Genomic DNA, 12,308 nt, shown 5'->3' with positions numbered 1-12,308 from the left:
CAGACCGCAATTGGCAGGCGTCCATCTGATAACGACATCCCCAAATAAGTAATCGGGAATTTTTCTACCTTACACCCCAGCCGTTGTGCTATTGACCACACCTCCTCATCACTGCAATTTAAGCCAACAACACTTATTTTCCCGAAGTTAACCTTTAAGCCTAAGGGAACTTCGCAACATTTTAGCAATGTAATAATATTGGTAACCTGAGAAATCTGAGCTTCACAAAACAACAAAGTATCATCAGCATACTGCAAATAGGAGATACAAAGTTCCCCATTAGGCATTTGAAAACCCAAGAAGTGCCCATCCTTGCCACATTTGTTAACACCAAACGAAAACACTCTGCATAAATGGTAAAGAGAAAAGGAGAGAGGGGGTCCCCTTGATGAAGACCCCGTGTAGCCTTAAAAAAACCCAGTCGAACTCCATTTGTACAAAATGGAAAAGTGGGCTGAAGATAAACAGTAAAGACCCATTGTCTCCATTTATCACGGAAACCCATATTTTTCATAATTTCTAATAGAATTTTCCACTCCACCCTATCATAAGCCTTCTCCATGTCAAGTTTGATAACCACACCAGGACTCTCATCAAGGATTTGAGAATGGATGCACTCTTGTGCAATCATAACACTATCATAAATTAGTCTATCCTTAATGAAAGCAGATTGAGGACCATAAATAATAAAAGGTAGAATCTCCTTTAGTCGCTCAGCCAGAAGCTTAGCCACAATTTTGTAGAGACTCGTAAGAAAGCTGATTAGTCTAATATCCCCCAAAGTAGCAATCTCAAAAGTTTTAGGAATCAAAGCAATGAGTGTAGAGTTCACCCCTCTAAATAGATTTCCTCTCCTTAAAAAACCCCTGGCCATTTCCAATAGCTCACTACTAACCAAATTCCAGAACTTATGGAAAAAGATTAATGGGAAGTCATCTGGACCAGGTGCCTTATCACCCGAGAGAGCAAAGACAACCTTTTTTAGTTCATCCATAAAGACATCCCTATCCAAGATAGAAATGAGATTAGGCGGGAGAACTCTAAAACCCACATGACTGAGTCTAAGAGTGAATTTTACTTCAGAAGTAAAGGCACAATAGAAGTGATTAATAATATCTTGGGTCATACCATCACTGTCATCAGCATCAACTCCCTGGACAACAAGACCAGAAACATCATTTTGACGTCTCATAGAATTAGCAATTGCATGGAAAAACATAGTGTTCATATCACCCTCTTTCAGCCACTTCACCCTTGACCTCTGTTTCCAGTACACCTCTTCCACTTTTTTTAGCTCCTGTAACTCATTTAATTTGGAACTTCTCACACCAGCCATCTCTTCAAACCACTCCCAAACTGCTGCATAACTTTATCAGCCTCCTCAATAGCTCTCAACACTTCTTCCACTTTATGGATTTGGAAATCAGGAGTCCCACCAAAAATAGAATTCTCACAAGTACACTTGATAAGGTCAAGAACATCATTCTCTTGTAACCACCCAATTTCGAATCTGAAAGGTTTTGTGCCCCTCTACCAAAGCTTAGAGGTTAACAAGATAGGAGTATGATCAGATGAAAGTCTATGGAGGCCATTCACAGAGGCTAAAGGAAATGTTTCCGACCACTCAGCAGAAACCTGTCAATCTTAGACATAGAGAGATTAGAAATACTCCCATTAGGCCAAGTGAAATTCACACCTGCAATAGGTAAATCTATGAGAGCTTGGGATTCTATGAACTTATTGAAAAGAAAGACGCATCGTTGTAATCCCCCCCCCCTCAGAAGAACATTCTTTCGGCCATCTAATAATATTAAAATCCCCCCCAATACAGATTGGAAAATCAAACTGAGAAATAACTTCTGACATATGCAAAGCAAAACTCTCTTTCTGAGCAACAGAATGGGGACCATAGACGTTCATAAGACCCCATTGAAAATCAGTTGTGGGACCCACAAAATCCACTAGCAAAAAGAAGTCTTTTTTAAAAACACAAAAAGAGAGCAGGACAGAAGGGTCCCACAAAATCCAAATACCACCAGACTAACCTACTAAATTGGTACCCACAAAATCTACTGCTCCAGGACCCCAGACATCCCTAACCCTAGAAAGAGTGGGCTTGGGAAGTTTGTTTTTTGCAAAAGAGCAGTAGGTTTATACTTTTTAACCAAAAACTTAGCATCATTTTTCCATCTAAGGTCTCCCAGACCTCTTACATTCCAAGAAAGCAAAAGCATTAAGGAAGCTAAGGAAGGGAAGAACCTGAACCATCCTCCCTGGACCCAAAAAAGACCTCTTCCATCATCAAAGCCTCCTCATGGTCTCATCAAAAGCATCCTCCATAGAAGACAGAGAAGAAGGGACTTCAATCACATGTTCGTCTCGATTAACAATTCCAGCCGCACCACCAGGATGATGTCCACGAGCCATCAGCTGAGCAGACGATCGGGTACCCTTCATAGGGCTCTTGCCTTTCTTTTTCTTTCTTTCCACATCCTTAGAGGGATCCTCTCCTCAGTGACACCACCATGCTTCTCCAATTCAGTTTTCTTATTCCAAGCATCAACTACTTCCGACTTCTCAGCCCTGAGTTTGTCAACAATTTCCTTAAAAACCACTCTTATTGGCAAGTCAAAATCCATCACACTATTGAGCACTAGGGAGCCCACACTGGCCTCCACCTGATCACTCTGAGGTTGATTCTCGCTTGCCAACGAACCACCTGTAGTCGCATCGTAAGCACTCTGGGACAGCAATTCATGAGCAACCACTGTACACCAGTCGACACCATAGACATGTGCAGGAGCAATGGCCGATCTTCACGAACTACAAACAAGGGGTTAGCCACTTCATCTTCCAACATTGCCACCATCGCTTGTTGCTTCACCTGCATCGATCGTCCATCCTCTATTAAAGCCAGTGGGGAGCCTCCCATCACCTCCTCTTCCACTATTGCAATGGGCTCGACATCATCATCTATTACCACCAATGCCATTGAGTTCACAGTCAATGGATAAAAAATCGGCTTTTGAATCGCATGGTCCTTCCTAGCTGCTCGACAGTGCCACATGGGATACATGACAGCAAGAACAACGAGCACCACTTGGAGTGCTACTGTCGACCTAAGGCGAAGACCTGTTAGCAGAATCGCAATGGCTGTAACCGAAATTCTATCCACCTCCTTCAGCCCAGCATGCAAAAAGGCAAAGTTCTTGCTATCCACTGTCTTCAAATAAGCCTTGGGAAGATGACACCGCCTTTCATACCCTGCGGGAAATTGTGTGGCACCACATTGCCACCATCTGCTGTCAGCACGAATCCCAAGAATTACGCCTCACTTCCCCGCCTCTGAGTAAATCCTTCAATTTTGTTGTTTTGACAACCTTCTATCCTTGATGGTCCCTCACTGACCTCGCGTTCGCGTGATCCATCAACACGGTGAGTAAAGCTCGACAAAAAGATCGCCAGGTAATTGGTAAAACGGCCAATTGGGATCCATCGCTTATGGATTTTCAAATTTTGAAAATCCCTCTTCCCTGTCTTGAAATTAGTGACCATCCTGCTACAAATGGCCGGAATTTGCCTTAACTAGTGAAGGTCTACGACGACGAACCACCTCTTGCCATCCATTTTTTTGCACCACTTCATTAGTAACTTTCTGTAGACCCGGACAATTACTTTTTAAATCCTTTGTTTCTTGCACTACTACAATGGAGAAAAATTCTTGACCCACCTGAAGAGTTAGATTTTTTGGAACAAGGGCCCCACTCATTTTCCATATATGGATCCTAACAAATAGCAGGTCAACCCCATCAAAAGCCATCTTATCGACATCACATAACTCCCCATATTTGTTGGCCAATTTACGAAATGTAGACAAGGACCAAGCATAAAAAGGAATACCTGATAACCTAATCCACATACTTTCTTTTCGCAAATACGAACGATGGGAGTCAGGTTTCCACAGATCAAGGGACAACAGCTTGCCCCTAATGCAAACAAAACAATTCTTCATAGCCATTCAAGAATCCTCCTTAGACCGAAGAAAGAAGATGATCTTATTCTCCCCCATAATTTTAACCTTCGGAGCATAAGAAAGGCTCCAACTACTTCTAGCCCAATCAGACAAGCCAAAGATGTCTGTTGATGGGGGAGAGAAGGAGCACACCATTGGGAAGTTCGCACCAAAAAGAAGCCCTCTTGACAGATCATACCTGATAGTGACCACAACAGCTCCATCCCCTTCCTCAGCCTCTCCGTCCTCACCTCCACCAAAAGTCGTCCTCCTCCTTGTGCCCCTATTGTCTTTGATTTGTAGCCACTTAGTATGATTGCAGAATGGAGCAAGCAGCAGCCTACCCCCAATGCTTCAGCCTGGTCTTCGTCAGTTGTGAATCATCAGAGACTCTAACCATGATTACTTCTAGTTCACTATTTGAAGAAGAAGAAGAAGAAGGGTGGGAGTTGCAACTCAGATATTGCCTTTTCACCGCATAATACAAAGTGACAGTAGGAAGCATCCCAATTGTGATGGATTGGTTGCAATGTTTATCTAATCACCATCCCTATTCTTCTGTTTTGAACAAGGGAAAAAAAATATAATAACTGCACTTTAAGTGTCATAGTAGATGATCAATTAATCACAGTACTTAGAGTACTGTGATGCTAAAGATGATATTCATAGTAATATGACTACCATGAAGGCTATTTTAGTCCAAAAAAGCCCTAGATTGAGGAAAAAAAAGGTATAGACGACCTTTACGAAAGTTTATGGTTTTTTTGTTCTAATTAGGTGAAAATTAGGGTATATTTCTAATAATTTCCCTTCATTTATTTATGAAAAAGTGTATTATGCGTAGGAGGCTACAATTCTACATTAGCATCCCTACATGCATCAAACATCCATTATGATGTAAAAAGGTAGTAGTCGTACAAAATAAATAAAATTAAAAGTCGAAAATTATTTTACCAAAATATTAATTTTAATTTTAAAATTTATTATTTTTTATATTGATCCCAGTATTAGCGATTATATATTACTAAAAAACATGAGAAAATGTTTATGTAAGGTTGACATCTTAAATTGTAGAATTAAGATGGACATAAATAATCCATCAGAAGTGGCAATTTTGACATTGTAAAACCATCTAATTGATTATCTAGATATCGAGATGTATGGATACGGAAAAAAGAAAAAAACTTAAGTCCAAAAAATAGTACATCTTACACATTATCTGGACCGTCTATTTTCAAGATATTCATATGTTTATAGATCTACTTGATTTGAACTATTTCTTTCAAAGTTTTATAATTAGATATCAGAATAGATTCCCGTGTCATTCTAAAAATTCTCAGCATTGTAATTATATATTTGGACAAAGTTGGAGGTGTTGTTTAAGATGGCAACCTTATGAAAAAACTTATGGGGTGTGGTTTGTATAAGGCTGTGGCCCTAAACAATCTAAGTAAGGAGCACCTTCAAATAGTGTCATAAGATATTTTAGTACTAGAAATCTTTGTGATGGACTCAAAATTTATTTTTATATCTAATTGTAAATTTAAAGCCTAATAGATTGAGCAGATCTCTGATTACTTGAAAATTTTGAAAATTGACGGTCCATAAAATATATTATATGATACACACTATCTTCAAGTAATGAATTCATTTTTCTCTTATGTCTATACATGTTAAAGTTGAGAGGATCGATTTGAAGATTTTTTAGCGTGAATTTTTAAATGGCACTTTAATTTGATTGTTTCGAGCTATCAACTTTTTCCAAACTGATGTTCAGAATCCATTAAAAATGAATCATCTAGAGAGAGCATATCCACATTCGAGGCAGCCGACTCATAAAACTAGTGTCCTCCATTTATCGCTAACGGGTGGACGACTATGAGTATGCCGAAAGTGAAGGCAAGGATTTATATCGTCAATTCTTTGAAGGCTTCTTCTGCTTTCCCAATTACATGTGAATCATATTTATCGCAACGGATGGAAGAGTGTGCGCATGCCGAAAGTGAAGCCACGGATTTACAGTGCCAATAGTTTTAAGGCTTCTTCCGATTTCCCAATTACATGTGAATCATGTCTAGGGTAGAACCCTTAGGTTCGAAAGGTGAGTAATATTCTCTTTCTTCTGCAAAATTAGAGTTTCCCGATCATATGTTAATCATGTTTAGGGGACAAAATTAGAGTTTCCCCAATTATATGTGAATCATGTTTAGGGAAAAATGAATGGTGAGTAATCTTCTCTTTCTTGTAATCTTCTCTTTCTTCTGTAAAATTAGAGTTTTTTGGGAAGTCTAAAGTGGAAAGTGTTTTCTGCTATCTTTGCTCTTGTTTCTACAAAATTAAGTTTTTTTTTATTCAGATTATATTTTATGTTACATCAGCAAATCTAAGACTTTTTGATATTACTGAAATGGAAGTATGTTATTGGAATTCTTTTCCCTCTTTCACATTGATCTCTCCCATGGTGCTTAAGATTGGTTTACTGATAGAGAAGTACATCCTTGGGTTTTATGCTTTAACTAAAACCTTTGGACTTTCAAGCCAATAACAGTCTAATGACTATTATCAGTATTTTGATATTCAAGCCAAAAAATAATTATCTAAAACCTCTGGACTTTCAAGCCAATCGAAGTCCAATGACTTTTATCAGTATTTTGATATTCAAGCCAAGAAATAATATCTACTTTCTCACAATTGGACAATATTTGCTTTATAACTTGCATGACATATATAATTTGTGATATCTTTTTATTTAGAGGACTTGAAAGCAATCCATCAAAATTTACTTCCATAAAAACATGGGTGCTGAATTTAGCTGGAAATTTTTTTTTCATGAGAAGTTGGACATATCTTATATGATATCCATATAAATTCTGATTCCTGACTAGCAGTTACTGAGGCTTTTTCTTATGGGATTTTTTTTGAGGATACAAAAAAGGCAAATTTGATTTGATCGAGACCTTTCACTGTGTTTAGATAGATTTTCTTTTGAGGATAAAAAAAAAGTTTGATTTGTTCGAGATCTGTCACTGTATTTAACTGGAGACCTGGTCATAATGCACGGTACAAGAAAAGGGGAAGTATATATTAATAGCTGCAACTTACTAGTAGTTAGAGGAAGCTTTCTATGCTTCCACTATAGGATAGAAGCTCTTTCTTCCTCTTATCTCCTTATCCAATCGTTAATTCTATATGCTTTCCCTATAGCATAGAAGTTCTTTCCTCCTTTTATTCAACCATTTTATTTTGAATGGCTAAGATTGCCCCAATCACAATGTCACATCTCTACACTATTTTATTTTTAATTTTTTTTCTATAAACTATTTTGAAACCAAATTTTGGACGTCGATTTCTCTATTAAACTCACACTAGCGAAATTCAATAACATAAAATGACCAAAATACCTTTAAAATTTTAAGGGTATTTGGTCATTATGTTTTATCAAACAATTATTTTTAATATTTTTTATAGGTGTGCCTCAATGAAAAGATGGCACGTACCAAATTTCATATTCATACAATTTGTATAATAAAAAATAAAAATGAAATACTTGTAAATGTCGGATGTAAAATCAAACGGTGAGTGACCCGTTTGATCAAAATTGAAGGTCTGGATGGTGGTAGGAAGAGGATAGAACATGCTGGAGGGGAAGCATAGAAACCTAGAAACCTTTCCCAATAGTTATATGCTGGAAAAGTTGAAGCATAGATCTTCTATACTGGAAAAGGTGAAGCATAGATCTTCTATATTGTAGGGAAGTATAGAAACTTTTCCCTAGATATATAGAATTTCCAGTTTTTTCTTTTTCAAATATTTCAGTTTTTTATTTTTCATATATAATATAAAACCCCAACTTATCTTCTATTAGGCATGAATACCTAGTTGTTGTATTTCTCCTAGGAGGTTATGATTATGAACAACGAAATAATGCCAATTATAACCTTTTATTGCAAAAAAAAAAAAGAAATTAGATCACATGAAAAAACGAGAAAAATGAATAGCCTATATTTATAGCTACAAAGTAGTACCTAATAAAGACCCAAGTAAATCAGACTATAACTCCTTATGTTCTAGGAAAAACCAATGCCTCTTGATTAAATAGAGACCGTCCAATTTTTGAAGGGCTAGATCTAAGTATCACAAAACTCAAAATTCAAATTTTTTATTTTAAAAATAATCATCTAGTTTTTTTATATGGTTCCAAAATTTTAGTCTAAAAATATCAACCTAGCTTAGTGTTTTGACCGAGTGTTGTTATTCAGTAAATAGTTAGTTTTTACTTATACTTTTTTAGAGTAGTGTTTATCTTTAATAGGGGGAGAGAATACAACTTTGGTACAAATCAAATATGTGCCTAATAAAAAAAATCTTTAAATTCTGATTTTGTATTCCAAACAGTCAAATATCTAAAATCTAAAAAAATTCTAATATAGAAGTAGCCTGTCAACTTGCACAAAAGGCCATATATCGAAAGCAGACAATCTCTTTATTCAGATTTTGAAAATTTTGAATATTTAAATCCTATATTGTCAAATAGACCCCTAATTACGAATATATGACTAAGGTTCTGTTTGATAAAACAATATTTACTTATTCTAATTTTTAAAAATCTGAATAAAGACGTTGGCTGCTTTCTATATATCTAGATTTTATATTATCGTGATATGTGTGTTTTGTCTATGTTTGTCCGCCTACTGGTATTCTAGAATTTTCTTAGATTATTTGATTGTTCTGAAAACAAAATCAGAATTTACTGAATTTTTTTTATTAGGCTAATATTTAAATAGAGACCATCCTCTTTTTTATTTTAAAATTAAATTAATTTTGTAACTTCTTTTTATGCTGAATGAATTTAGTATAGAGTGAGTATACTATGCTCCCACAGTAGCATACTATGCAACTAGACCCTATGTCAAAACACCAAGCTAGGTTGATTTTTTTATACTAAAATTTTGGAATCATATAAAAAAACTAGATGATTATTTTTAAAATAAAAAATTTGAATTTTTAGTTTTGTTATACTTAGATCTAGCCCTTCAAAACGAATATATGTAGAGAAGAACGATTAATGGAAGTAATTAGATCTTAAATTAAATTTTAAAATAAAATATCATTCTACTAAGGTTATCAACTAAAATTACCAATACAAGAAATTTTGAAGCTAAAAAAAAATATAGTTCGTACTTAAAAAAAAGTAAAAGCGCTATAAATTAAACTATCATAAAATGTTTATATAACACAAAATCTAATAAAAGAGAATTATTGAGTTCTCTTCAGTTTTTTGGCTAACTTTAAATTCACTTGGACAATAGAAAGAAATTTTAAAAATGTTATTATTTGGGAAATTATACAAGATAATTACATTTTAAAAATTATATGGCATAATCACAATAAATGAATTAAAGAAAAATCACCATAATAATAAAATAAACAAAGCACTTAAATTAATATACATCTTCAATGTCCTCCAATGCCCACTATATTTTCTTGTGTGATGTGACACAAGCAGGAACCTATTTGTCTAATTTACTAACCAAACTTCTCCTAACTTTTTTGGAAATTAGCATGTCTAATTTACTAACCAAACTTCCCCTAACTTTTCTGGTTTTTGAATTTGGTCTCACAAATTAGCACAAGTTACATTCAAAGAGACATTTGAAAGGCATTTTATAATGCAAATTTTAAGAAAAAAAAAAGAACGCGAAACTTATCACAATAGTAACATGTTATTCTCAAGTTCATGTTAAAAGCATGTGATTCCAAGAGTCAAAAGCATAGATAGTTAGGGATGGTTGTTTGGTTTTATAGTGGTCATATGAACAATGACACACTGATTTACACACCAAGTTGGAAGATTTCTTTTATTTTCAAATTTTCAAATTTGTGAATGTGTAAGCACAAACACGTACATATGCGTGTATATGCATATATGTATCCTTCTTTCCAAATTTGCAAATAGAAGCTAGTATCTTGATTTGTTAATGATTTCTAGAAAATATTATTTACATAGCTTGGAAGGCTTTAGTTTTCTAAATAAAAGGAATTATTTACCTAATTTTATAACAATATACAAAAAGTTTTTTTTTTTTCATCTTCTTTTTTTTTTTTTTTGGAGAATCAGTTAACCTTTCATTTCATCATAAACCTTCAACAAAGTATATATACCAGAAAAACAATTATTACAATTATATACCTAAAAAAACAAGTAAAAAAAAACAAAAATAATCATAACAATACCACACTTAAATTTGCCAAAGCAATTCCATCTTTTGCCAATCGATCAGCTTCGATATTTGATTAACAAAAAACATGGCCAAATCTCACAGTCATCTCTTCATTTTCTGTAGTCACTTCTCTTACTACCATGTAAAAGCCAAGGGAACTCAGCTTCTCTCTATATCCACTTAATTACATTACGTAAATCCCTTCTTATCAACATGGATTTATTAAATTGTTTACTCAGTTTAATTCCTTGTAGCAAATATTTCAATTCTGCCTCATTAGCCCTAATAATCCTTAGGCAATCACGAATGTTTCCACCTACCCCTGTCAGACTTGGATTGCCCATTGAGCTGCCATCAAAGTTCAATTTTACCCATTCATTCTCTGGTGTTTTCCAAATCCCAATTCTAACCTTTGTAGAACTTCTTTCTCTCATCAAAATATGCAAGTACATCAAATCACAACAACAAAATAACAATTGAAATTGATAGACAGAAATTTATGGATGCCAAATAAGAGCAACTTTACTAAGATGGCAATGTTACTATAGGGCTTAGTCCAGGCTACTAGTCAAAAAGGTATAATATAATATAATTTATTGATATATTTTTTTGGTACCTTCAGAAATGCAGTTTAAGAGAGTCAGTTTCCATGTAGCTACTTTAAAAGGATCCACTTATAATAGTACACATACGTTCTGTACTAATGATAATAAAAAAAGAAATGAAAAACATAAGTTGTGTTATTATACATAACTTGATTAATAAAGTCATTTCTAAGCATAGTGGGTCCTAGATATCTCTATCGATAGAGAACTACCTCATGTAAGAGTTTTTTTCATATCTCATACAATGCATTGTCGTTTTCATACCATAGGAGCTATTCTCATATGTAATTTTTTACTTCTCTTCTCGAATATCTTCTGTTGCTTTCGCAATAATTCTCTTTCCACACTTATTTATGTTAACTTTCTGAATTCTCTATAGAAATCTCTGTGTATCGATTAATTATCAAGAACATATAAAGTCACGTATATATATACGGCTAATCAGTTATCGATAATGATGAATTAATCTAGTCTTATCAAGAGAGATATCTACATCAAATATAAGATAATTTAAAATTAAAAACTATCATCAACTATCTCTATCTCCTCAACTATCTCTATTTCTACACTCCCCCTCAAACTGAGGTTGGGTGAACATCATCAATTTGTTAACGAGATAGTCATGACAAGCACGAGTCATTGCCTTGGTAAAGAGATCTGCAAGTTGTTGTTGAGAGGTAATATATAGGAGTGTAACTTCTGCAGCTAGAAATTTTTCCCTAATTAAATGTCAATCAACTTCTATATGCTTTGTGCAGTCATGAAACACTGGATTTGACGCAATATATATGACGCTCATATTATCAGCATACAATAGTGTAGGAGTTCGATGAAGAATATTGATGTCCTATAAAAGGCCTCGCAACCAAGTAATTTCACTACAAGCTGATGACATTGCTCGATATTCGGCTTCTGCAGAAGATTTAGACATAATTTGTTGTTTATTATAGTTCCATGATATGAGAGAATTTGCAAGAAAAATACACCACCCAATGGTTGAGCGTCTAATATCGAGACATCCTGCCCAATCCGCATCGGCATAGGCTCGTAACTGGAGAAAATAGTTAAAAAGAATAATAGACCTCTATGGTATGTACCTCGTAGATAACGAATGATACGATGGACAATAAAGATGTGGATGCGACGAGGATCAGCAACAAATTGGCTAACGACCTGAACTGCATAAAAAATATCTAGACGAGTCATAGTGAGATAAAGTAGAGTCTCAACCAGTTGTCTATAAAGAGTAGGATCCGGAAGTTTGTCTCCATTATTCTTTCTATATTTTACATTCACCTCCAATGGTGTATCCACTTGTTTCTCATTAGATAAGTTGGCCAGTTGATCAAGTCTTTGATGTACTTATTCTGGTTAACTATGTATCCACTAGGGGAATAATGAATCTCCAGCGTAAGAAAATAAGTTAACAGACCCCAAATCTTTCATTTTGAATGATTGACTGAGAAGCTA

At 34.9% G+C, this 12,308-nt stretch overlaps 1 long non-coding RNA gene across 1 annotated transcript; it reads left to right on the top strand.

Annotated features, from left to right (window-relative positions):
• The first annotated feature begins 5,949 nt into the window (after nucleotides 1–5,949).
• LOC148779889 (uncharacterized) lies at nucleotides 5,950–12,308 on the top strand. The gene is made up of 2 exons (XR_016045050.1): nucleotides 5,950–6,113; nucleotides 11,597–12,308. It is a non-coding gene; the product is annotated as an uncharacterized LOC148779889 (long non-coding RNA).

Source organism: Amborella trichopoda, chromosome 11, assembly GCF_054954075.1.
Source record: "Amborella trichopoda isolate Santa Cruz 75 chromosome 11, AtrichopodaSantaCruz75HAP2 v2.0, whole genome shotgun sequence".
Lineage (NCBI taxonomy): Eukaryota > Viridiplantae > Streptophyta > Magnoliopsida > Amborellales > Amborellaceae > Amborella > Amborella trichopoda.
This window is presented reverse-complemented; position numbering and strand designations above follow the sequence as displayed.